The sequence below is a fragment of the Schistocerca americana genome, chromosome 4 (genome assembly GCF_021461395.2).
Source record: "Schistocerca americana isolate TAMUIC-IGC-003095 chromosome 4, iqSchAmer2.1, whole genome shotgun sequence".
Lineage (NCBI taxonomy): Eukaryota > Metazoa > Arthropoda > Insecta > Orthoptera > Acrididae > Schistocerca > Schistocerca americana.
The window spans coordinates 854,357,340-854,379,238 of NC_060122.1; the positions used below are offsets into that span (position 1 = coordinate 854,357,340).

Here is a 21,899-nt window from a genome sequence, read left to right on the forward strand (position 1 = left end):
AAAAATGAAAAAATGAGATAGAGCCAACAGCACCCGGTGTTCCCAGGCGGTCACCCATCCAAGTACTAACCGGGCCCGATGTTGCTTAACTTCGGTGATCGGACGAGAACCGGTGTATTCAACATGGTATGGCCGTTGGCGTCATTACACTGTAGCCGCGCCACAGAAGAAGCGTTCGCCTCTTCTCCCAACACACGCAATCGCCGCTTTCCGTGGCACATTTGACGCAAAGCATGTCTTTCCACCTCGAAGGTGGCGCGGAGTGCGCGCTCGCCTCGGCGTCTCATAGGCGACTGCCGAACCAAGGTGAGGCGCACAACACAGCTGCTGGATGCACCGCCTGTCATTCGTTTGGTGCGTGCGGCCTCCGACACTGGCTGGCGACGCGCCTTGTTCCTGTTATCCGGCGCAGGGCTTGCGCGCGGCCGGGCGGCGGGGGGACTGCGCGCGGTGTCCTGCTGGACCGACGGAAGCTTCCTCACCTGCCTGACACGCGCCGCGCTTCCAGATATTTGCGTAATTTGCGCGGTGCATTCTCGCCTGTCCCCCCTTCCGTCCCGACTTGTCCCGACTTTGCTCGACTGCCGCTCGCTGCCGCTCGGGTCGCGGTCCATTTGACAGCACAAGCGCGAGAAACGTCTGCGGGAGGACAAATGAATCAATGTATGATTACAAATCGAATTTGGAGCTGTACGCCGCTGCAGAACGATAGGCGCTATCGTATTTCGGAGCATACCGCCCGATTCGTACTGTTTTGTCGTTTTCAAAGACTTCCTGGCAAACTTGGTTAGCAAATTCTCCTTCAAACTGAGTTAGTTGCTGCAGTTTCGTTTCTTACGGCCGTTTAAAATGCTTAAGGAAGTCTCTTTGTCACAACAGAAAGGTGGTATGGAAAGAGGGCTGGCAGGAGTAGCGACTAAAAAGCGAAAAATGAACACAGCCAGAGTTCCCAGGCGCTCACCCTTCCGAGTACTAACGTTGCTGCTTCACTTCGGTGATCGGACGAGAACAGAAGATTTTATTTCTTCTTCTTCTTCTTTTTTGTTTGTTTGTTTTTGTTTATTTACTTTGCGGAATTTAGCACTGCTACAAAACAGTAGGCCCTGACGTATTTCAAAACTCATCTGTCGATTCGTAGTGTGTTGTTATTTCCGAGGCGTTCTAGCACTCTTCTTTCGCACATTCTTGCTCAAACTGAGTCCATTACTGCAATTTCGTATCTTACGTTTGATACAGTAGTTTAAAATGCTTGTGGAAGCATCTTTGTCAACACCTGAAAGTTAGTATGAGAAGAGGGCTGGCAGGTGCAGCGACGTAAAAATGAAAAAATGAGATAGAGCCAACAGCACCCGGTGTTCCCAGGCGGTCACCCATCCAAGTACTAACCGGGCCCGATGTTGCTTAACTTCGGTGATCGGACGAGAACCGGTGTATTCAACATGGTATGGCCGTTGGCGTCATTACACTGTAGCCGCGCCACAGAAGAAGCGTTCGCCTCTTCTCCCAACACACGCAATCGCCGCTTTCCGTGGCACATTTGACGCAAAGCATGTCTTTCCACCTCGAAGGTGGCGCGGAGTGCGCGCTCGCCTCGGCGTCTCATAGGCGACTGCCGAACCAAGGTGAGGCGCACAACACAGCTGCTGGATGCACCGCCTGTCATTCGTTTGGTGCGTGCGGCCTCCGACACTGGCTGGCGACGCGCCTTGTTCCTGTTATCCGGCGCAGGGCTTGCGCGCGGCCGGGCGGCGGGGGGACTGCGCGCGGTGTCCTGCTGGACCGACGGAAGCTTCCTCACCTGCCTGACACGCGCCGCGCTTCCAGATATTTGCGTAATTTGCGCGGTGCATTCTCGCCTGTCCCCCCTTCCGTCCCGACTTGTCCCGACTTTGCTCGACTGCCGCTCGCTGCCGCTCGGGTCGCGGTCCATTTGACAGCACAAGCGCGAGAAACGTCTGCGGGAGGACAAATGAATCAATGTATGATTACAAATCGAATTTGGAGCTGTACGCCGCTGCAGAACGATAGGCGCTATCGTATTTCGGAGCATACCGCCCGATTCGTACTGTTTTGTCGTTTTCAAAGACTTCCTGGCAAACTTGGTTAGCAAATTCTCCTTCAAACTGAGTTAGTTGCTGCAGTTTCGTTTCTTACGGCCGTTTAAAATGCTTAAGGAAGTCTCTTTGTCACAACAGAAAGGTGGTATGGAAAGAGGGCTGGCAGGAGTAGCGACTAAAAAGCGAAAAATGAACACAGCCAGAGTTCCCAGGCGCTCACCCTTCCGAGTACTAACGTTGCTGCTTCACTTCGGTGATCGGACGAGAACAGAAGATTTTATTTCTTCTTCTTCTTCTTTTTTGTTTGTTTGTTTTTGTTTATTTACTTTGCGGAATTTAGCACTGCTACAAAACAGTAGGCCCTGACGTATTTCAAAACTCATCTGTCGATTCGTAGTGTGTTGTTATTTCCGAGGCGTTCTAGCACTCTTCTTTCGCACATTCTTGCTCAAACTGAGTCCATTACTGCAATTTCGTATCTTACGTTTGATACAGTAGTTTAAAATGCTTGTGGAAGCATCTTTGTCAACACCTGAAAGTTAGTATGAGAAGAGGGCTGGCAGGTGCAGCGACGTAAAAATGAAAAAATGAGATAGAGCCAACAGCACCCGGTGTTCCCAGGCGGTCACCCATCCAAGTACTAACCGGGCCCGATGTTGCTTAACTTCGGTGATCGGACGAGAACCGGTGTATTCAACATGGTATGGCCGTTGGCGTCATTACACTGTAGCCGCGCCACAGAAGAAGCGTTCGCCTCTTCTCCCAACACACGCAATCGCCGCTTTCCGTGGCACATTTGACGCAAAGCATGTCTTTCCACCTCGAAGGTGGCGCGGAGTGCGCGCTCGCCTCGGCGTCTCATAGGCGACTGCCGAACCAAGGTGAGGCGCACAACACAGCTGCTGGATGCACCGCCTGTCATTCGTTTGGTGCGTGCGGCCTCCGACACTGGCTGGCGACGCGCCTTGTTCCTGTTATCCGGCGCAGGGCTTGCGCGCGGCCGGGCGGCGGGGGGACTGCGCGCGGTGTCCTGCTGGACCGACGGAAGCTTCCTCACCTGCCTGACACGCGCCGCGCTTCCAGATATTTGCGTAATTTGCGCGGTGCATTCTCGCCTGTCCCCCCTTCCGTCCCGACTTGTCCCGACTTTGCTCGACTGCCGCTCGCTGCCGCTCGGGTCGCGGTCCATTTGACAGCACAAGCGCGAGAAACGTCTGCGGGAGGACAAATGAATCAATGTATGATTACAAATCGAATTTGGAGCTGTACGCCGCTGCAGAACGATAGGCGCTATCGTATTTCGGAGCATACCGCCCGATTCGTACTGTTTTGTCGTTTTCAAAGACTTCCTGGCAAACTTGGTTAGCAAATTCTCCTTCAAACTGAGTTAGTTGCTGCAGTTTCGTTTCTTACGGCCGTTTAAAATGCTTAAGGAAGTCTCTTTGTCACAACAGAAAGGTGGTATGGAAAGAGGGCTGGCAGGAGTAGCGACTAAAAAGCGAAAAATGAACACAGCCAGAGTTCCCAGGCGCTCACCCTTCCGAGTACTAACGTTGCTGCTTCACTTCGGTGATCGGACGAGAACAGAAGATTTTATTTCTTCTTCTTCTTCTTTTTTGTTTGTTTGTTTTTGTTTATTTACTTTGCGGAATTTAGCACTGCTACAAAACAGTAGGCCCTGACGTATTTCAAAACTCATCTGTCGATTCGTAGTGTGTTGTTATTTCCGAGGCGTTCTAGCACTCTTCTTTCGCACATTCTTGCTCAAACTGAGTCCATTACTGCAATTTCGTATCTTACGTTTGATACAGTAGTTTAAAATGCTTGTGGAAGCATCTTTGTCAACACCTGAAAGTTAGTATGAGAAGAGGGCTGGCAGGTGCAGCGACGTAAAAATGAAAAAATGAGATAGAGCCAACAGCACCCGGTGTTCCCAGGCGGTCACCCATCCAAGTACTAACCGGGCCCGATGTTGCTTAACTTCGGTGATCGGACGAGAACCGGTGTATTCAACATGGTATGGCCGTTGGCGTCATTACACTGTAGCCGCGCCACAGAAGAAGCGTTCGCCTCTTCTCCCAACACACGCAATCGCCGCTTTCCGTGGCACATTTGACGCAAAGCATGTCTTTCCACCTCGAAGGTGGCGCGGAGTGCGCGCTCGCCTCGGCGTCTCATAGGCGACTGCCGAACCAAGGTGAGGCGCACAACACAGCTGCTGGATGCACCGCCTGTCATTCGTTTGGTGCGTGCGGCCTCCGACACTGGCTGGCGACGCGCCTTGTTCCTGTTATCCGGCGCAGGGCTTGCGCGCGGCCGGGCGGCGGGGGGACTGCGCGCGGTGTCCTGCTGGACCGACGGAAGCTTCCTCACCTGCCTGACACGCGCCGCGCTTCCAGATATTTGCGTAATTTGCGCGGTGCATTCTCGCCTGTCCCCCCTTCCGTCCCGACTTGTCCCGACTTTGCTCGACTGCCGCTCGCTGCCGCTCGGGTCGCGGTCCATTTGACAGCACAAGCGCGAGAAACGTCTGCGGGAGGACAAATGAATCAATTTATGATTACAAATCGAATTTGGAGCTGTACGCCGCTGCAGAACGATAGGCGCTATCGTATTTCGGAGCATACCGCCCGATTCGTACTGTTTTGTCGTTTTCAAAGACTTCCTGGCAAACTTGGTTAGCAAATTCTCCTTCAAACTGAGTTAGTTGCTGCAGTTTCGTTTCTTACGGCCGTTTAAAATGCTTAAGGAAGTCTCTTTGTCACAACAGAAAGGTGGTATGGAAAGAGGGCTGGCAGGAGTAGCGACTAAAAAGCGAAAAATGAACACAGCCAGAGTTCCCAGGCGCTCACCCTTCCGAGTACTAACGTTGCTGCTTCACTTCGGTGATCGGACGAGAACAGAAGATTTTATTTCTTCTTCTTCTTCTTTTTTGTTTGTTTGTTTTTGTTTATTTACTTTGCGGAATTTAGCACTGCTACAAAACAGTAGGCCCTGACGTATTTCAAAACTCATCTGTCGATTCGTAGTGTGTTGTTATTTCCGAGGCGTTCTAGCACTCTTCTTTCGCACATTCTTGCTCAAACTGAGTCCATTACTGCAATTTCGTATCTTACGTTTGATACAGTAGTTTAAAATGCTTGTGGAAGCATCTTTGTCAACACCTGAAAGTTAGTATGAGAAGAGGGCTGGCAGGTGCAGCGACGTAAAAATGAAAAAATGAGATAGAGCCAACAGCACCCGGTGTTCCCAGGCGGTCACCCATCCAAGTACTAACCGGGCCCGATGTTGCTTAACTTCGGTGATCGGACGAGAACCGGTGTATTCAACATGGTATGGCCGTTGGCGTCATTACACTGTAGCCGCGCCACAGAAGAAGCGTTCGCCTCTTCTCCCAACACACGCAATCGCCGCTTTCCGTGGCACATTTGACGCAAAGCATGTCTTTCCACCTCGAAGGTGGCGCGGAGTGCGCGCTCGCCTCGGCGTCTCATAGGCGACTGCCGAACCAAGGTGAGGCGCACAACACAGCTGCTGGATGCACCGCCTGTCATTCGTTTGGTGCGTGCGGCCTCCGACACTGGCTGGCGACGCGCCTTGTTCCTGTTATCCGGCGCAGGGCTTGCGCGCGGCCGGGCGGCGGGGGGACTGCGCGCGGTGTCCTGCTGGACCGACGGAAGCTTCCTCACCTGCCTGACACGCGCCGCGCTTCCAGATATTTGCGTAATTTGCGCGGTGCATTCTCGCCTGTCCCCCCTTCCGTCCCGACTTGTCCCGACTTTGCTCGACTGCCGCTCGCTGCCGCTCGGGTCGCGGTCCATTTGACAGCACAAGCGCGAGAAACGTCTGCGGGAGGACAAATGAATCAATTTATGATTACAAATCGAATTTGGAGCTGTACGCCGCTGCAGAACGATAGGCGCTATCGTATTTCGGAGCATACCGCCCGATTCGTACTGTTTTGTCGTTTTCAAAGACTTCCTGGCAAACTTGGTTAGCAAATTCTCCTTCAAACTGAGTTAGTTGCTGCAGTTTCGTTTCTTACGGCCGTTTAAAATGCTTAAGGAAGTCTCTTTGTCACAACAGAAAGGTGGTATGGAAAGAGGGCTGGCAGGAGTAGCGACTAAAAAGCGAAAAATGAACACAGCCAGAGTTCCCAGGCGCTCACCCTTCCGAGTACTAACGTTGCTGCTTCACTTCGGTGATCGGACGAGAACAGAAGATTTTATTTCTTCTTCTTCTTCTTTTTTGTTTGTTTGTTTTTGTTTATTTACTTTGCGGAATTTAGCACTGCTACAAAACAGTAGGCCCTGACGTATTTCAAAACTCATCTGTCGATTCGTAGTGTGTTGTTATTTCCGAGGCGTTCTAGCACTCTTCTTTCGCACATTCTTGCTCAAACTGAGTCCATTACTGCAATTTCGTATCTTACGTTTGATACAGTAGTTTAAAATGCTTGTGGAAGCATCTTTGTCAACACCTGAAAGTTAGTATGAGAAGAGGGCTGGCAGGTGCAGCGACGTAAAAATGAAAAAATGAGATAGAGCCAACAGCACCCGGTGTTCCCAGGCGGTCACCCATCCAAGTACTAACCGGGCCCGATGTTGCTTAACTTCGGTGATCGGACGAGAACCGGTGTATTCAACATGGTATGGCCGTTGGCGTCATTACACTGTAGCCGCGCCACAGAAGAAGCGTTCGCCTCTTCTCCCAACACACGCAATCGCCGCTTTCCGTGGCACATTTGACGCAAAGCATGTCTTTCCACCTCGAAGGTGGCGCGGAGTGCGCGCTCGCCTCGGCGTCTCATAGGCGACTGCCGAACCAAGGTGAGGCGCACAACACAGCTGCTGGATGCACCGCCTGTCATTCGTTTGGTGCGTGCGGCCTCCGACACTGGCTGGCGACGCGCCTTGTTCCTGTTATCCGGCGCAGGGCTTGCGCGCGGCCGGGCGGCGGGGGGACTGCGCGCGGTGTCCTGCTGGACCGACGGAAGCTTCCTCACCTGCCTGACACGCGCCGCGCTTCCAGATATTTGCGTAATTTGCGCGGTGCATTCTCGCCTGTCCCCCCTTCCGTCCCGACTTGTCCCGACTTTGCTCGACTGCCGCTCGCTGCCGCTCGGGTCGCGGTCCATTTGACAGCACAAGCGCGAGAAACGTCTGCGGGAGGACAAATGAATCAATGTATGATTACAAATCGAATTTGGAGCTGTACGCCGCTGCAGAACGATAGGCGCTATCGTATTTCGGAGCATACCGCCCGATTCGTACTGTTTTGTCGTTTTCAAAGACTTCCTGGCAAACTTGGTTAGCAAATTCTCCTTCAAACTGAGTTAGTTGCTGCAGTTTCGTTTCTTACGGCCGTTTAAAATGCTTAAGGAAGTCTCTTTGTCACAACAGAAAGGTGGTATGGAAAGAGGGCTGGCAGGAGTAGCGACTAAAAAGCGAAAAATGAACACAGCCAGAGTTCCCAGGCGCTCACCCTTCCGAGTACTAACGTTGCTGCTTCACTTCGGTGATCGGACGAGAACAGAAGATTTTATTTCTTCTTCTTCTTCTTTTTTGTTTGTTTGTTTTTGTTTATTTACTTTGCGGAATTTAGCACTGCTACAAAACAGTAGGCCCTGACGTATTTCAAAACTCATCTGTCGATTCGTAGTGTGTTGTTATTTCCGAGGCGTTCTAGCACTCTTCTTTCGCACATTCTTGCTCAAACTGAGTCCATTACTGCAATTTCGTATCTTACGTTTGATACAGTAGTTTAAAATGCTTGTGGAAGCATCTTTGTCAACACCTGAAAGTTAGTATGAGAAGAGGGCTGGCAGGTGCAGCGACGTAAAAATGAAAAAATGAGATAGAGCCAACAGCACCCGGTGTTCCCAGGCGGTCACCCATCCAAGTACTAACCGGGCCCGATGTTGCTTAACTTCGGTGATCGGACGAGAACCGGTGTATTCAACATGGTATGGCCGTTGGCGTCATTACACTGTAGCCGCGCCACAGAAGAAGCGTTCGCCTCTTCTCCCAACACACGCAATCGCCGCTTTCCGTGGCACATTTGACGCAAAGCATGTCTTTCCACCTCGAAGGTGGCGCGGAGTGCGCGCTCGCCTCGGCGTCTCATAGGCGACTGCCGAACCAAGGTGAGGCGCACAACACAGCTGCTGGATGCACCGCCTGTCATTCGTTTGGTGCGTGCGGCCTCCGACACTGGCTGGCGACGCGCCTTGTTCCTGTTATCCGGCGCAGGGCTTGCGCGCGGCCGGGCGGCGGGGGGACTGCGCGCGGTGTCCTGCTGGACCGACGGAAGCTTCCTCACCTGCCTGACACGCGCCGCGCTTCCAGATATTTGCGTAATTTGCGCGGTGCATTCTCGCCTGTCCCCCCTTCCGTCCCGACTTGTCCCGACTTTGCTCGACTGCCGCTCGCTGCCGCTCGGGTCGCGGTCCATTTGACAGCACAAGCGCGAGAAACGTCTGCGGGAGGACAAATGAATCAATTTATGATTACAAATCGAATTTGGAGCTGTACGCCGCTGCAGAACGATAGGCGCTATCGTATTTCGGAGCATACCGCCCGATTCGTACTGTTTTGTCGTTTTCAAAGACTTCCTGGCAAACTTGGTTAGCAAATTCTCCTTCAAACTGAGTTAGTTGCTGCAGTTTCGTTTCTTACGGCCGTTTAAAATGCTTAAGGAAGTCTCTTTGTCACAACAGAAAGGTGGTATGGAAAGAGGGCTGGCAGGAGTAGCGACTAAAAAGCGAAAAATGAACACAGCCAGAGTTCCCAGGCGCTCACCCTTCCGAGTACTAACGTTGCTGCTTCACTTCGGTGATCGGACGAGAACAGAAGATTTTATTTCTTCTTCTTCTTCTTTTTTGTTTGTTTGTTTTTGTTTATTTACTTTGCGGAATTTAGCACTGCTACAAAACAGTAGGCCCTGACGTATTTCAAAACTCATCTGTCGATTCGTAGTGTGTTGTTATTTCCGAGGCGTTCTAGCACTCTTCTTTCGCACATTCTTGCTCAAACTGAGTCCATTACTGCAATTTCGTATCTTACGTTTGATACAGTAGTTTAAAATGCTTGTGGAAGCATCTTTGTCAACACCTGAAAGTTAGTATGAGAAGAGGGCTGGCAGGTGCAGCGACGTAAAAATGAAAAAATGAGATAGAGCCAACAGCACCCGGTGTTCCCAGGCGGTCACCCATCCAAGTACTAACCGGGCCCGATGTTGCTTAACTTCGGTGATCGGACGAGAACCGGTGTATTCAACATGGTATGGCCGTTGGCGTCATTACACTGTAGCCGCGCCACAGAAGAAGCGTTCGCCTCTTCTCCCAACACACGCAATCGCCGCTTTCCGTGGCACATTTGACGCAAAGCATGTCTTTCCACCTCGAAGGTGGCGCGGAGTGCGCGCTCGCCTCGGCGTCTCATAGGCGACTGCCGAACCAAGGTGAGGCGCACAACACAGCTGCTGGATGCACCGCCTGTCATTCGTTTGGTGCGTGCGGCCTCCGACACTGGCTGGCGACGCGCCTTGTTCCTGTTATCCGGCGCAGGGCTTGCGCGCGGCCGGGCGGCGGGGGGACTGCGCGCGGTGTCCTGCTGGACCGACGGAAGCTTCCTCACCTGCCTGACACGCGCCGCGCTTCCAGATATTTGCGTAATTTGCGCGGTGCATTCTCGCCTGTCCCCCCTTCCGTCCCGACTTGTCCCGACTTTGCTCGACTACCGCTCGCTGCCGCTCGGGTCGCGGTCCATTTGACAGCACAAGCGCGAGAAACGTCTGCGGGAGGACAAATGAATCAATGTATGATTACAAATCGAATTTGGAGCTGTACGCCGCTGCAGAACGATAGGCGCTATCGTATTTCGGAGCATACCGCCCGATTCGTACTGTTTTGTCGTTTTCAAAGACTTCCTGGCAAACTTGGTTAGCAAATTCTCCTTCAAACTGAGTTAGTTGCTGCAGTTTCGTTTCTTACGGCCGTTTAAAATGCTTAAGGAAGTCTCTTTGTCACAACAGAAAGGTGGTATGGAAAGAGGGCTGGCAGGAGTAGCGACTAAAAAGCGAAAAATGAACACAGCCAGAGTTCCCAGGCGCTCACCCTTCCGAGTACTAACGTTGCTGCTTCACTTCGGTGATCGGACGAGAACAGAAGATTTTATTTCTTCTTCTTCTTCTTTTTTGTTTGTTTGTTTTTGTTTATTTACTTTGCGGAATTTAGCACTGCTACAAAACAGTAGGCCCTGACGTATTTCAAAACTCATCTGTCGATTCGTAGTGTGTTGTTATTTCCGAGGCGTTCTAGCACTCTTCTTTCGCACATTCTTGCTCAAACTGAGTCCATTACTGCAATTTCGTATCTTACGTTTGATACAGTAGTTTAAAATGCTTGTGGAAGCATCTTTGTCAACACCTGAAAGTTAGTATGAGAAGAGGGCTGGCAGGTGCAGCGACGTAAAAATGAAAAAATGAGATAGAGCCAACAGCACCCGGTGTTCCCAGGCGGTCACCCATCCAAGTACTAACCGGGCCCGATGTTGCTTAACTTCGGTGATCGGACGAGAACCGGTGTATTCAACATGGTATGGCCGTTGGCGTCATTACACTGTAGCCGCGCCACAGAAGAAGCGTTCGCCTCTTCTCCCAACACACGCAATCGCCGCTTTCCGTGGCACATTTGACGCAAAGCATGTCTTTCCACCTCGAAGGTGGCGCGGAGTGCGCGCTCGCCTCGGCGTCTCATAGGCGACTGCCGAACCAAGGTGAGGCGCACAACACAGCTGCTGGATGCACCGCCTGTCATTCGTTTGGTGCGTGCGGCCTCCGACACTGGCTGGCGACGCGCCTTGTTCCTGTTATCCGGCGCAGGGCTTGCGCGCGGCCGGGCGGCGGGGGGACTGCGCGCGGTGTCCTGCTGGACCGACGGAAGCTTCCTCACCTGCCTGACACGCGCCGCGCTTCCAGATATTTGCGTAATTTGCGCGGTGCATTCTCGCCTGTCCCCCCTTCCGTCCCGACTTGTCCCGACTTTGCTCGACTGCCGCTCGCTGCCGCTCGGGTCGCGGTCCATTTGACAGCACAAGCGCGAGAAACGTCTGCGGGAGGACAAATGAATCAATTTATGATTACAAATCGAATTTGGAGCTGTACGCCGCTGCAGAACGATAGGCGCTATCGTATTTCGGAGCATACCGCCCGATTCGTACTGTTTTGTCGTTTTCAAAGACTTCCTGGCAAACTTGGTTAGCAAATTCTCCTTCAAACTGAGTTAGTTGCTGCAGTTTCGTTTCTTACGGCCGTTTAAAATGCTTAAGGAAGTCTCTTTGTCACAACAGAAAGGTGGTATGGAAAGAGGGCTGGCAGGAGTAGCGACTAAAAAGCGAAAAATGAACACAGCCAGAGTTCCCAGGCGCTCACCCTTCCGAGTACTAACGTTGCTGCTTCACTTCGGTGATCGGACGAGAACAGAAGATTTTATTTCTTCTTCTTCTTCTTTTTTGTTTGTTTGTTTTTGTTTATTTACTTTGCGGAATTTAGCACTGCTACAAAACAGTAGGCCCTGACGTATTTCAAAACTCATCTGTCGATTCGTAGTGTGTTGTTATTTCCGAGGCGTTCTAGCACTCTTCTTTCGCACATTCTTGCTCAAACTGAGTCCATTACTGCAATTTCGTATCTTACGTTTGATACAGTAGTTTAAAATGCTTGTGGAAGCATCTTTGTCAACACCTGAAAGTTAGTATGAGAAGAGGGCTGGCAGGTGCAGCGACGTAAAAATGAAAAAATGAGATAGAGCCAACAGCACCCGGTGTTCCCAGGCGGTCACCCATCCAAGTACTAACCGGGCCCGATGTTGCTTAACTTCGGTGATCGGACGAGAACCGGTGTATTCAACATGGTATGGCCGTTGGCGTCATTACACTGTAGCCGCGCCACAGAAGAAGCGTTCGCCTCTTCTCCCAACACACGCAATCGCCGCTTTCCGTGGCACATTTGACGCAAAGCATGTCTTTCCACCTCGAAGGTGGCGCGGAGTGCGCGCTCGCCTCGGCGTCTCATAGGCGACTGCCGAACCAAGGTGAGGCGCACAACACAGCTGCTGGATGCACCGCCTGTCATTCGTTTGGTGCGTGCGGCCTCCGACACTGGCTGGCGACGCGCCTTGTTCCTGTTATCCGGCGCAGGGCTTGCGCGCGGCCGGGCGGCGGGGGGACTGCGCGCGGTGTCCTGCTGGACCGACGGAAGCTTCCTCACCTGCCTGACACGCGCCGCGCTTCCAGATATTTGCGTAATTTGCGCGGTGCATTCTCGCCTGTCCCCCCTTCCGTCCCGACTTGTCCCGACTTTGCTCGACTGCCGCTCGCTGCCGCTCGGGTCGCGGTCCATTTGACAGCACAAGCGCGAGAAACGTCTGCGGGAGGACAAATGAATCAATTTATGATTACAAATCGAATTTGGAGCTGTACGCCGCTGCAGAACGATAGGCGCTATCGTATTTCGGAGCATACCGCCCGATTCGTACTGTTTTGTCGTTTTCAAAGACTTCCTGGCAAACTTGGTTAGCAAATTCTCCTTCAAACTGAGTTAGTTGCTGCAGTTTCGTTTCTTACGGCCGTTTAAAATGCTTAAGGAAGTCTCTTTGTCACAACAGAAAGGTGGTATGGAAAGAGGGCTGGCAGGAGTAGCGACTAAAAAGCGAAAAATGAACACAGCCAGAGTTCCCAGGCGCTCACCCTTCCGAGTACTAACGTTGCTGCTTCACTTCGGTGATCGGACGAGAACAGAAGATTTTATTTCTTCTTCTTCTTCTTTTTTGTTTGTTTGTTTTTGTTTATTTACTTTGCGGAATTTAGCACTGCTACAAAACAGTAGGCCCTGACGTATTTCAAAACTCATCTGTCGATTCGTAGTGTGTTGTTATTTCCGAGGCGTTCTAGCACTCTTCTTTCGCACATTCTTGCTCAAACTGAGTCCATTACTGCAATTTCGTATCTTACGTTTGATACAGTAGTTTAAAATGCTTGTGGAAGCATCTTTGTCAACACCTGAAAGTTAGTATGAGAAGAGGGCTGGCAGGTGCAGCGACGTAAAAATGAAAAAATGAGATAGAGCCAACAGCACCCGGTGTTCCCAGGCGGTCACCCATCCAAGTACTAACCGGGCCCGATGTTGCTTAACTTCGGTGATCGGACGAGAACCGGTGTATTCAACATGGTATGGCCGTTGGCGTCATTACACTGTAGCCGCGCCACAGAAGAAGCGTTCGCCTCTTCTCCCAACACACGCAATCGCCGCTTTCCGTGGCACATTTGACGCAAAGCATGTCTTTCCACCTCGAAGGTGGCGCGGAGTGCGCGCTCGCCTCGGCGTCTCATAGGCGACTGCCGAACCAAGGTGAGGCGCACAACACAGCTGCTGGATGCACCGCCTGTCATTCGTTTGGTGCGTGCGGCCTCCGACACTGGCTGGCGACGCGCCTTGTTCCTGTTATCCGGCGCAGGGCTTGCGCGCGGCCGGGCGGCGGGGGGACTGCGCGCGGTGTCCTGCTGGACCGACGGAAGCTTCCTCACCTGCCTGACACGCGCCGCGCTTCCAGATATTTGCGTAATTTGCGCGGTGCATTCTCGCCTGTCCCCCCTTCCGTCCCGACTTGTCCCGACTTTGCTCGACTACCGCTCGCTGCCGCTCGGGTCGCGGTCCATTTGACAGCACAAGCGCGAGAAACGTCTGCGGGAGGACAAATGAATCAATGTATGATTACAAATCGAATTTGGAGCTGTACGCCGCTGCAGAACGATAGGCGCTATCGTATTTCGGAGCATACCGCCCGATTCGTACTGTTTTGTCGTTTTCAAAGACTTCCTGGCAAACTTGGTTAGCAAATTCTCCTTCAAACTGAGTTAGTTGCTGCAGTTTCGTTTCTTACGGCCGTTTAAAATGCTTAAGGAAGTCTCTTTGTCACAACAGAAAGGTGGTATGGAAAGAGGGCTGGCAGGAGTAGCGACTAAAAAGCGAAAAATGAACACAGCCAGAGTTCCCAGGCGCTCACCCTTCCGAGTACTAACGTTGCTGCTTCACTTCGGTGATCGGACGAGAACAGAAGATTTTATTTCTTCTTCTTCTTCTTTTTTGTTTGTTTGTTTTTGTTTATTTACTTTGCGGAATTTAGCACTGCTACAAAACAGTAGGCCCTGACGTATTTCAAAACTCATCTGTCGATTCGTAGTGTGTTGTTATTTCCGAGGCGTTCTAGCACTCTTCTTTCGCACATTCTTGCTCAAACTGAGTCCATTACTGCAATTTCGTATCTTACGTTTGATACAGTAGTTTAAAATGCTTGTGGAAGCATCTTTGTCAACACCTGAAAGTTAGTATGAGAAGAGGGCTGGCAGGTGCAGCGACGTAAAAATGAAAAAATGAGATAGAGCCAACAGCACCCGGTGTTCCCAGGCGGTCACCCATCCAAGTACTAACCGGGCCCGATGTTGCTTAACTTCGGTGATCGGACGAGAACCGGTGTATTCAACATGGTATGGCCGTTGGCGTCATTACACTGTAGCCGCGCCACAGAAGAAGCGTTCGCCTCTTCTCCCAACACACGCAATCGCCGCTTTCCGTGGCACATTTGACGCAAAGCATGTCTTTCCACCTCGAAGGTGGCGCGGAGTGCGCGCTCGCCTCGGCGTCTCATAGGCGACTGCCGAACCAAGGTGAGGCGCACAACACAGCTGCTGGATGCACCGCCTGTCATTCGTTTGGTGCGTGCGGCCTCCGACACTGGCTGGCGACGCGCCTTGTTCCTGTTATCCGGCGCAGGGCTTGCGCGCGGCCGGGCGGCGGGGGGACTGCGCGCGGTGTCCTGCTGGACCGACGGAAGCTTCCTCACCTGCCTGACACGCGCCGCGCTTCCAGATATTTGCGTAATTTGCGCGGTGCATTCTCGCCTGTCCCCCCTTCCGTCCCGACTTGTCCCGACTTTGCTCGACTGCCGCTCGCTGCCGCTCGGGTCGCGGTCCATTTGACAGCACAAGCGCGAGAAACGTCTGCGGGAGGACAAATGAATCAATTTATGATTACAAATCGAATTTGGAGCTGTACGCCGCTGCAGAACGATAGGCGCTATCGTATTTCGGAGCATACCGCCCGATTCGTACTGTTTTGTCGTTTTCAAAGACTTCCTGGCAAACTTGGTTAGCAAATTCTCCTTCAAACTGAGTTAGTTGCTGCAGTTTCGTTTCTTACGGCCGTTTAAAATGCTTAAGGAAGTCTCTTTGTCACAACAGAAAGGTGGTATGGAAAGAGGGCTGGCAGGAGTAGCGACTAAAAAGCGAAAAATGAACACAGCCAGAGTTCCCAGGCGCTCACCCTTCCGAGTACTAACGTTGCTGCTTCACTTCGGTGATCGGACGAGAACAGAAGATTTTATTTCTTCTTCTTCTTCTTTTTTGTTTGTTTGTTTTTGTTTATTTACTTTGCGGAATTTAGCACTGCTACAAAACAGTAGGCCCTGACGTATTTCAAAACTCATCTGTCGATTCGTAGTGTGTTGTTATTTCCGAGGCGTTCTAGCACTCTTCTTTCGCACATTCTTGCTCAAACTGAGTCCATTACTGCAATTTCGTATCTTACGTTTGATACAGTAGTTTAAAATGCTTGTGGAAGCATCTTTGTCAACACCTGAAAGTTAGTATGAGAAGAGGGCTGGCAGGTGCAGCGACGTAAAAATGAAAAAATGAGATAGAGCCAACAGCACCCGGTGTTCCCAGGCGGTCACCCATCCAAGTACTAACCGGGCCCGATGTTGCTTAACTTCGGTGATCGGACGAGAACCGGTGTATTCAACATGGTATGGCCGTTGGCGTCATTACACTGTAGCCGCGCCACAGAAGAAGCGTTCGCCTCTTCTCCCAACACACGCAATCGCCGCTTTCCGTGGCACATTTGACGCAAAGCATGTCTTTCCACCTCGAAGGTGGCGCGGAGTGCGCGCTCGCCTCGGCGTCTCATAGGCGACTGCCGAACCAAGGTGAGGCGCACAACACAGCTGCTGGATGCACCGCCTGTCATTCGTTTGGTGCGTGCGGCCTCCGACACTGGCTGGCGACGCGCCTTGTTCCTGTTATCCGGCGCAGGGCTTGCGCGCGGCCGGGCGGCGGGGGGACTGCGCGCGGTGTCCTGCTGGACCGACGGAAGCTTCCTCACCTGCCTGACACGCGCCGCGCTTCCAGATATTTGCGTAATTTGCGCGGTGCATTCTCGCCTGTCCCCCCTTCCGTCCCGACTTGTCCCGACTTTGCTCGACTGCCGCTCGCTGCCGCTCGGGTCGCGGTCCATTTGACAGCACAAGCGCGAGAAACGTCTGCGGGAGGACAAATGAATCAATGTATGATTACAAATCGAATTTGGAGCTGTACGCCGCTGCAGAACGATAGGCGCTATCGTATTTCGGAGCATACCGCCCGATTCGTACTGTTTTGTCGTTTTCAAAGACTTCCTGGCAAACTTGGTTAGCAAATTCTCCTTCAAACTGAGTTAGTTGCTGCAGTTTCGTTTCTTACGGCCGTTTAAAATGCTTAAGGAAGTCTCTTTGTCACAACAGAAAGGTGGTATGGAAAGAGGGCTGGCAGGAGTAGCGACTAAAAAGCGAAAAATGAACACAGCCAGAGTTCCCAGGCGCTCACCCTTCCGAGTACTAACGTTGCTGCTTCACTTCGGTGATCGGACGAGAACAGAAGATTTTATTTCTTCTTCTTCTTCTTTTTTGTTTGTTTGTTTTTGTTTATTTACTTTGCGGAATTTAGCACTGCTACAAAACAGTAGGCCCTGACGTATTTCAAAACTCATCTGTCGATTCGTAGTGTGTTGTTATTTCCGAGGCGTTCTAGCACTCTTCTTTCGCACATTCTTGCTCAAACTGAGTCCATTACTGCAATTTCGTATCTTACGTTTGATACAGTAGTTTAAAATGCTTGTGGAAGCATCTTTGTCAACACCTGAAAGTTAGTATGAGAAGAGGGCTGGCAGGTGCAGCGACGTAAAAATGAAAAAATGAGATAGAGCCAACAGCACCCGGTGTTCCCAGGCGGTCACCCATCCAAGTACTAACCGGGCCCGATGTTGCTTAACTTCGGTGATCGGACGAGAACCGGTGTATTCAACATGGTATGGCCGTTGGCGTCATTACACTGTAGCCGCGCCACAGAAGAAGCGTTCGCCTCTTCTCCCAACACACGCAATCGCCGCTTTCCGTGGCACATTTGACGCAAAGCATGTCTTTCCACCTCGAAGGTGGCGCGGAGTGCGCGCTCGCCTCGGCGTCTCATAGGCGACTGCCGAACCAAGGTGAGGCGCACAACACAGCTGCTGGATGCACCGCCTGTCATTCGTTTGGTGCGTGCGGCCTCCGACACTGGCTGGCGACGCGCCTTGTTCCTGTTATCCGGCGCAGGGCTTGCGCGCGGCCGGGCGGCGGGGGGACTGCGCGCGGTGTCCTGCTGGACCGACGGAAGCTTCCTCACCTGCCTGACACGCGCCGCGCTTCCAGATATTTGCGTAATTTGCGCGGTGCATTCTCGCCTGTCCCCCCTTCCGTCCCGACTTGTCCCGACTTTGCTCGACTGCCGCTCGCTGCCGCTCGGGTCGCGGTCCATTTGACAGCACAAGCGCGAGAAACGTCTGCGGGAGGACAAATGAATCAATTTATGATTACAAATCGAATTTGGAGCTGTACGCCGCTGCAGAACGATAGGCGCTATCGTATTTCGGAGCATACCGCCCGATTCGTACTGTTTTGTCGTTTTCAAAGACTTCCTGGCAAACTTGGTTAGCAAATTCTCCTTCAAACTGAGTTAGTTGCTGCAGTTTCGTTTCTTACGGCCGTTTAAAATGCTTAAGGAAGTCTCTTTGTCACAACAGAAAGGTGGTATGGAAAGAGGGCTGGCAGGAGTAGCGACTAAAAAGCGAAAAATGAACACAGCCAGAGTTCCCAGGCGCTCACCCTTCCGAGTACTAACGTTGCTGCTTCACTTCGGTGATCGGACGAGAACAGAAGATTTTATTTCTTCTTCTTCTTCTTTTTTGTTTGTTTGTTTTTGTTTATTTACTTTGCGGAATTTAGCACTGCTACAAAACAGTAGGCCCTGACGTATTTCAAAACTCATCTGTCGATTCGTAGTGTGTTGTTATTTCCGAGGCGTTCTAGCACTCTTCTTTCGCACATTCTTGCTCAAACTGAGTCCATTACTGCAATTTCGTATCTTACGTTTGATACAGTAGTTTAAAATGCTTGTGGAAGCATCTTTGTCAACACCTGAAAGTTAGTATGAGAAGAGGGCTGGCAGGTGCAGCGACGTAAAAATGAAAAAATGAGATAGAGCCAACAGCACCCGGTGTTCCCAGGCGGTCACCCATCCAAGTACTAACCGGGCCCGATGTTGCTTAACTTCGGTGATCGGACGAGAACCGGTGTATTCAACATGGTATGGCCGTTGGCGTCATTACACTGTAGCCGCGCCACAGAAGAAGCGTTCGCCTCTTCTCCCAACACACGCAATCGCCGCTTTCCGTGGCACATTTGACGCAAAGCATGTCTTTCCACCTCGAAGGTGGCGCGGAGTGCGCGCTCGCCTCGGCGTCTCATAGGCGACTGCCGAACCAAGGTGAGGCGCACAACACAGCTGCTGGATGCACCGCCTGTCATTCGTTTGGTGCGTGCGGCCTCCGACACTGGCTGGCGACGCGCCTTGTTCCTGTTATCCGGCGCAGGGCTTGCGCGCGGCCGGGCGGCGGGGGGACTGCGCGCGGTGTCCTGCTGGACCGACGGAAGCTTCCTCACCTGCCTGACACGCGCCGCGCTTCCAGATATTTGCGTAATTTGCGCGGTGCATTCTCGCCTGTCCCCCCTTCCGTCCCGACTTGTCCCGACTTTGCTCGACTACCGCTCGCTGCCGCTCGGGTCGCGGTCCATTTGACAGCACAAGCGCGAGAAACGTCTGCGGGAGGACAAATGAATCAATGTATGATTACAAATCGAATTTGGAGCTGTACGCCGCTGCAGAACGATAGGCGCTATCGTATTTCGGAGCATACCGCCCGATTCGTACTGTTTTGTCGTTTTCAAAGACTTCCTGGCAAACTTGGTTAGCAAATTCTCCTTCAAACTGAGTTAGTTGCTGCAGTTTCGTTTCTTACGGCCGTTTAAAATGCTTAAGGAAGTCTCTTTGTCACAACAGAAAGGTGGTATGGAAAGAGGGCTGGCAGGAGTAGCGACTAAAAAGCGAAAAATGAACACAGCCAGAGTTCCCAGGCGCTCACCCTTCCGAGTACTAACGTTGCTGCTTCACTTCGGTGATCGGACGAGAACAGAAGATTTTATTTCTTCTTCTTCTTCTTTTTTGTTTGTTTGTTTTTGTTTATTTACTTTGCGGAATTTAGCACTGCTACAAAACAGTAGGCCCTGACGTATTTCAAAACTCATCTGTCGATTCGTAGTGTGTTGTTATTTCCGAGGCGTTCTAGCACTCTTCTTTCGCACATTCTTGCTCAAACTGAGTCCATTACTGCAATTTCGTATCTTACGTTTGATACAGTAGTTTAAAATGCTTGTGGAAGCATCTTTGTCAACACCTGAAAGTTAGTATGAGAAGAGGGCTGGCAGGTGCAGCGACGTAAAAATGAAAAAATGAGATAGAGCCAACAGCACCCGGTGTTCCCAGGCGGTCACCCATCCAAGTACTAACCGGGCCCGATGTTGCTTAACTTCGGTGATCGGACGAGAACCGGTGTATTCAACATGGTATGGCCGTTGGCGTCATTACACTGTAGCCGCGCCACAGAAGAAGCGTTCGCCTCTTCTCCCAACACACGCAATCGCCGCTTTCCGTGGCACATTTGACGCAAAGCATGTCTTTCCACCTCGAAGGTGGCGCGGAGTGCGCGCTCGCCTCGGCGTCTCATAGGCGACTGCCGAACCAAGGTGAGGCGCACAACACAGCTGCTGGATGCACCGCCTGTCATTCGTTTGGTGCGTGCGGCCTCCGACACTGGCTGGCGACGCGCCTTGTTCCTGTTATCCGGCGCAGGGCTTGCGCGCGGCCGGGCGGCGGGGGGACTGCGCGCGGTGTCCTGCTGGACCGACGGAAGCTTCCTCACCTGCCTGACACGCGCCGCGCTTCCAGATATTTGCGTAATTTGCGCGGTGCATTCTCGCCTGTCCCCCCTTCCGTCCCGACTTGTCCCGACTTTGCTCGACTGCCGCTCGCTGCCGCTCGGGTCGCGGTCCATTTGACAGCACAAGCGCGAGAAACGTCTGCGGGAGGACAAATGAATCAATTTATGATTACAAATCGAATTTGGAGCTGTACGCCGCTGCAGAACGATAGGCGCTATCGTATTTCGGAGCATACCGCCCGATTCGTACTGTTTTGTCGTTTTCAAAGACTTCCTGGCAAACTTGGTTAGCAAATTCTCCTTCAAACTGAGTTAGTTGCTGCAGTTTCGTTTCTTACGGCCGTTTAAAATGCTTAAGGAAGTCTCTTTGTCACAACAGAAAGGTGGTATGGAAAGAGGGCTGGCAGGAGTAGCGACTAAAAAGCGAAAAATGAACACAGCCAGAGTTCCCAGGCGCTCACCCTTCCGAGTACTAACGTTGCTGCTTCACTTCGGTGATCGGACGAGAACAGAAGATTTTATTTCTTCTTCTTCTTCTTTTTTGTTTGTTTGTTTTTGTTTATTTACTTTGCGGAATTTAGCACTGCTACAAAACAGTAGGCCCTGACGTATTTCAAAACTCATCTGTCGATTCGTAGTGTGTTGTTATTTCCGAGGCGTTCTAGCACTCTTCTTTCGCACATTCTTGCTCAAACTGAGTCCATTACTGCAATTTCGTATCTTACGTTTGATACAGTAGTTTAAAATGCTTGTGGAAGCATCTTTGTCAACACCTGAAAGTTAGTATGAGAAGAGGGCTGGCAGGTGCAGCGACGTAAAAATGAAAAAATGAGATAGAGCCAACAGCACCCGGTGTTCCCAGGCGGTCACCCATCCAAGTACTAACCGGGCCCGATGTTGCTTAACTTCGGTGATCGGACGAGAACCGGTGTATTCAACATGGTATGGCCGTTGGCGTCATTACACTGTAGCCGCGCCACAGAAGAAGCGTTCGCCTCTTCTCCCAACACACGCAATCGCCGCTTTCCGTGGCACATTTGACGCAAAGCATGTCTTTCCACCTCGAAGGTGGCGCGGAGTGCGCGCTCGCCTCGGCGTCTCATAGGCGACTGCCGAACCAAGGTGAGGCGCACAACACAGCTGCTGGATGCACCGCCTGTCATTCGTTTGGTGCGTGCGGCCTCCGACACTGGCTGGCGACGCGCCTTGTTCCTGTTATCCGGCGCAGGGCTTGCGCGCGGCCGGGCGGCGGGGGGACTGCGCGCGGTGTCCTGCTGGACCGACGGAAGCTTCCTCACCTGCCTGACACGCGCCGCGCTTCCAGATATTTGCGTAATTTGCGCGGTGCATTCTCGCCTGTCCCCCCTTCCGTCCCGACTTGTCCCGACTTTGCTCGACTACCGCTCGCTGCCGCTCGGGTCGCGGTCCATTTGACAGCACAAGCGCGAGAAACGTCTGCGGGAGGACAAATGAATCAATGTATGATTACAAATCGAATTTGGAGCTGTACGCCGCTGCAGAACGATAGGCGCTATCGTATTTCGGAGCATACCGCCCGATTCGTACTGTTTTGTCGTTTTCAAAGACTTCCTGGCAAACTTGGTTAGCAAATTCTCCTTCAAACTGAGTTAGTTGCTGCAGTTTCGTTTCTTACGGCCG

At 52.0% G+C, this 21,899-nt stretch overlaps 17 non-coding genes across 17 annotated transcripts; all 17 read right to left on the reverse strand.

Annotated features, from left to right (window-relative positions):
• Positions 1 to 21: 21 nt before the first annotated feature.
• On the reverse strand, positions 22 to 140 carry LOC124614365. Its single transcript, XR_006979716.1, has one exon. It is a non-coding gene; the product is annotated as a 5S ribosomal RNA (ribosomal RNA).
• Positions 141 to 1,337: 1,197 nt separating this feature from the next.
• LOC124614481 lies at positions 1,338 to 1,456 on the reverse strand. Its single transcript, XR_006979727.1, has one exon. It is a non-coding gene; the product is annotated as a 5S ribosomal RNA (ribosomal RNA).
• A 1,197-nt stretch (positions 1,457 to 2,653) lies between these two features.
• LOC124614634 lies at positions 2,654 to 2,772 on the reverse strand. Its single transcript, XR_006979759.1, has one exon. It is a non-coding gene; the product is annotated as a 5S ribosomal RNA (ribosomal RNA).
• A 1,197-nt stretch (positions 2,773 to 3,969) lies between these two features.
• LOC124614136 lies at positions 3,970 to 4,088 on the reverse strand. The gene has a single exon (XR_006979695.1). It is a non-coding gene; the product is annotated as a 5S ribosomal RNA (ribosomal RNA).
• Positions 4,089 to 5,285: 1,197 nt separating this feature from the next.
• On the reverse strand, positions 5,286 to 5,404 carry LOC124614147. The gene has a single exon (XR_006979696.1). It is a non-coding gene; the product is annotated as a 5S ribosomal RNA (ribosomal RNA).
• Positions 5,405 to 6,601: 1,197 nt separating this feature from the next.
• LOC124614159 lies at positions 6,602 to 6,720 on the reverse strand. The gene has a single exon (XR_006979697.1). It is a non-coding gene; the product is annotated as a 5S ribosomal RNA (ribosomal RNA).
• A 1,197-nt stretch (positions 6,721 to 7,917) lies between these two features.
• On the reverse strand, positions 7,918 to 8,036 carry LOC124614171. Its single transcript, XR_006979698.1, has one exon. It is a non-coding gene; the product is annotated as a 5S ribosomal RNA (ribosomal RNA).
• A 1,197-nt stretch (positions 8,037 to 9,233) lies between these two features.
• Positions 9,234 to 9,352, reverse strand: LOC124614182. Its single transcript, XR_006979699.1, has one exon. It is a non-coding gene; the product is annotated as a 5S ribosomal RNA (ribosomal RNA).
• A 1,197-nt stretch (positions 9,353 to 10,549) lies between these two features.
• Positions 10,550 to 10,668, reverse strand: LOC124614193. The gene has a single exon (XR_006979700.1). It is a non-coding gene; the product is annotated as a 5S ribosomal RNA (ribosomal RNA).
• Positions 10,669 to 11,865: 1,197 nt separating this feature from the next.
• Positions 11,866 to 11,984, reverse strand: LOC124614205. The gene has a single exon (XR_006979701.1). It is a non-coding gene; the product is annotated as a 5S ribosomal RNA (ribosomal RNA).
• A 1,197-nt stretch (positions 11,985 to 13,181) lies between these two features.
• Positions 13,182 to 13,300, reverse strand: LOC124614219. Its single transcript, XR_006979702.1, has one exon. It is a non-coding gene; the product is annotated as a 5S ribosomal RNA (ribosomal RNA).
• A 1,197-nt stretch (positions 13,301 to 14,497) lies between these two features.
• LOC124614231 lies at positions 14,498 to 14,616 on the reverse strand. Its single transcript, XR_006979703.1, has one exon. It is a non-coding gene; the product is annotated as a 5S ribosomal RNA (ribosomal RNA).
• A 1,197-nt stretch (positions 14,617 to 15,813) lies between these two features.
• On the reverse strand, positions 15,814 to 15,932 carry LOC124614242. The gene has a single exon (XR_006979704.1). It is a non-coding gene; the product is annotated as a 5S ribosomal RNA (ribosomal RNA).
• Positions 15,933 to 17,129: 1,197 nt separating this feature from the next.
• LOC124614255 lies at positions 17,130 to 17,248 on the reverse strand. The gene has a single exon (XR_006979706.1). It is a non-coding gene; the product is annotated as a 5S ribosomal RNA (ribosomal RNA).
• Positions 17,249 to 18,445: 1,197 nt separating this feature from the next.
• LOC124614266 lies at positions 18,446 to 18,564 on the reverse strand. Its single transcript, XR_006979707.1, has one exon. It is a non-coding gene; the product is annotated as a 5S ribosomal RNA (ribosomal RNA).
• Positions 18,565 to 19,761: 1,197 nt separating this feature from the next.
• LOC124614278 lies at positions 19,762 to 19,880 on the reverse strand. The gene has a single exon (XR_006979708.1). It is a non-coding gene; the product is annotated as a 5S ribosomal RNA (ribosomal RNA).
• A 1,197-nt stretch (positions 19,881 to 21,077) lies between these two features.
• Positions 21,078 to 21,196, reverse strand: LOC124614290. The gene has a single exon (XR_006979709.1). It is a non-coding gene; the product is annotated as a 5S ribosomal RNA (ribosomal RNA).
• Between the last annotated feature and the right edge of the window lie 703 nt (positions 21,197 to 21,899).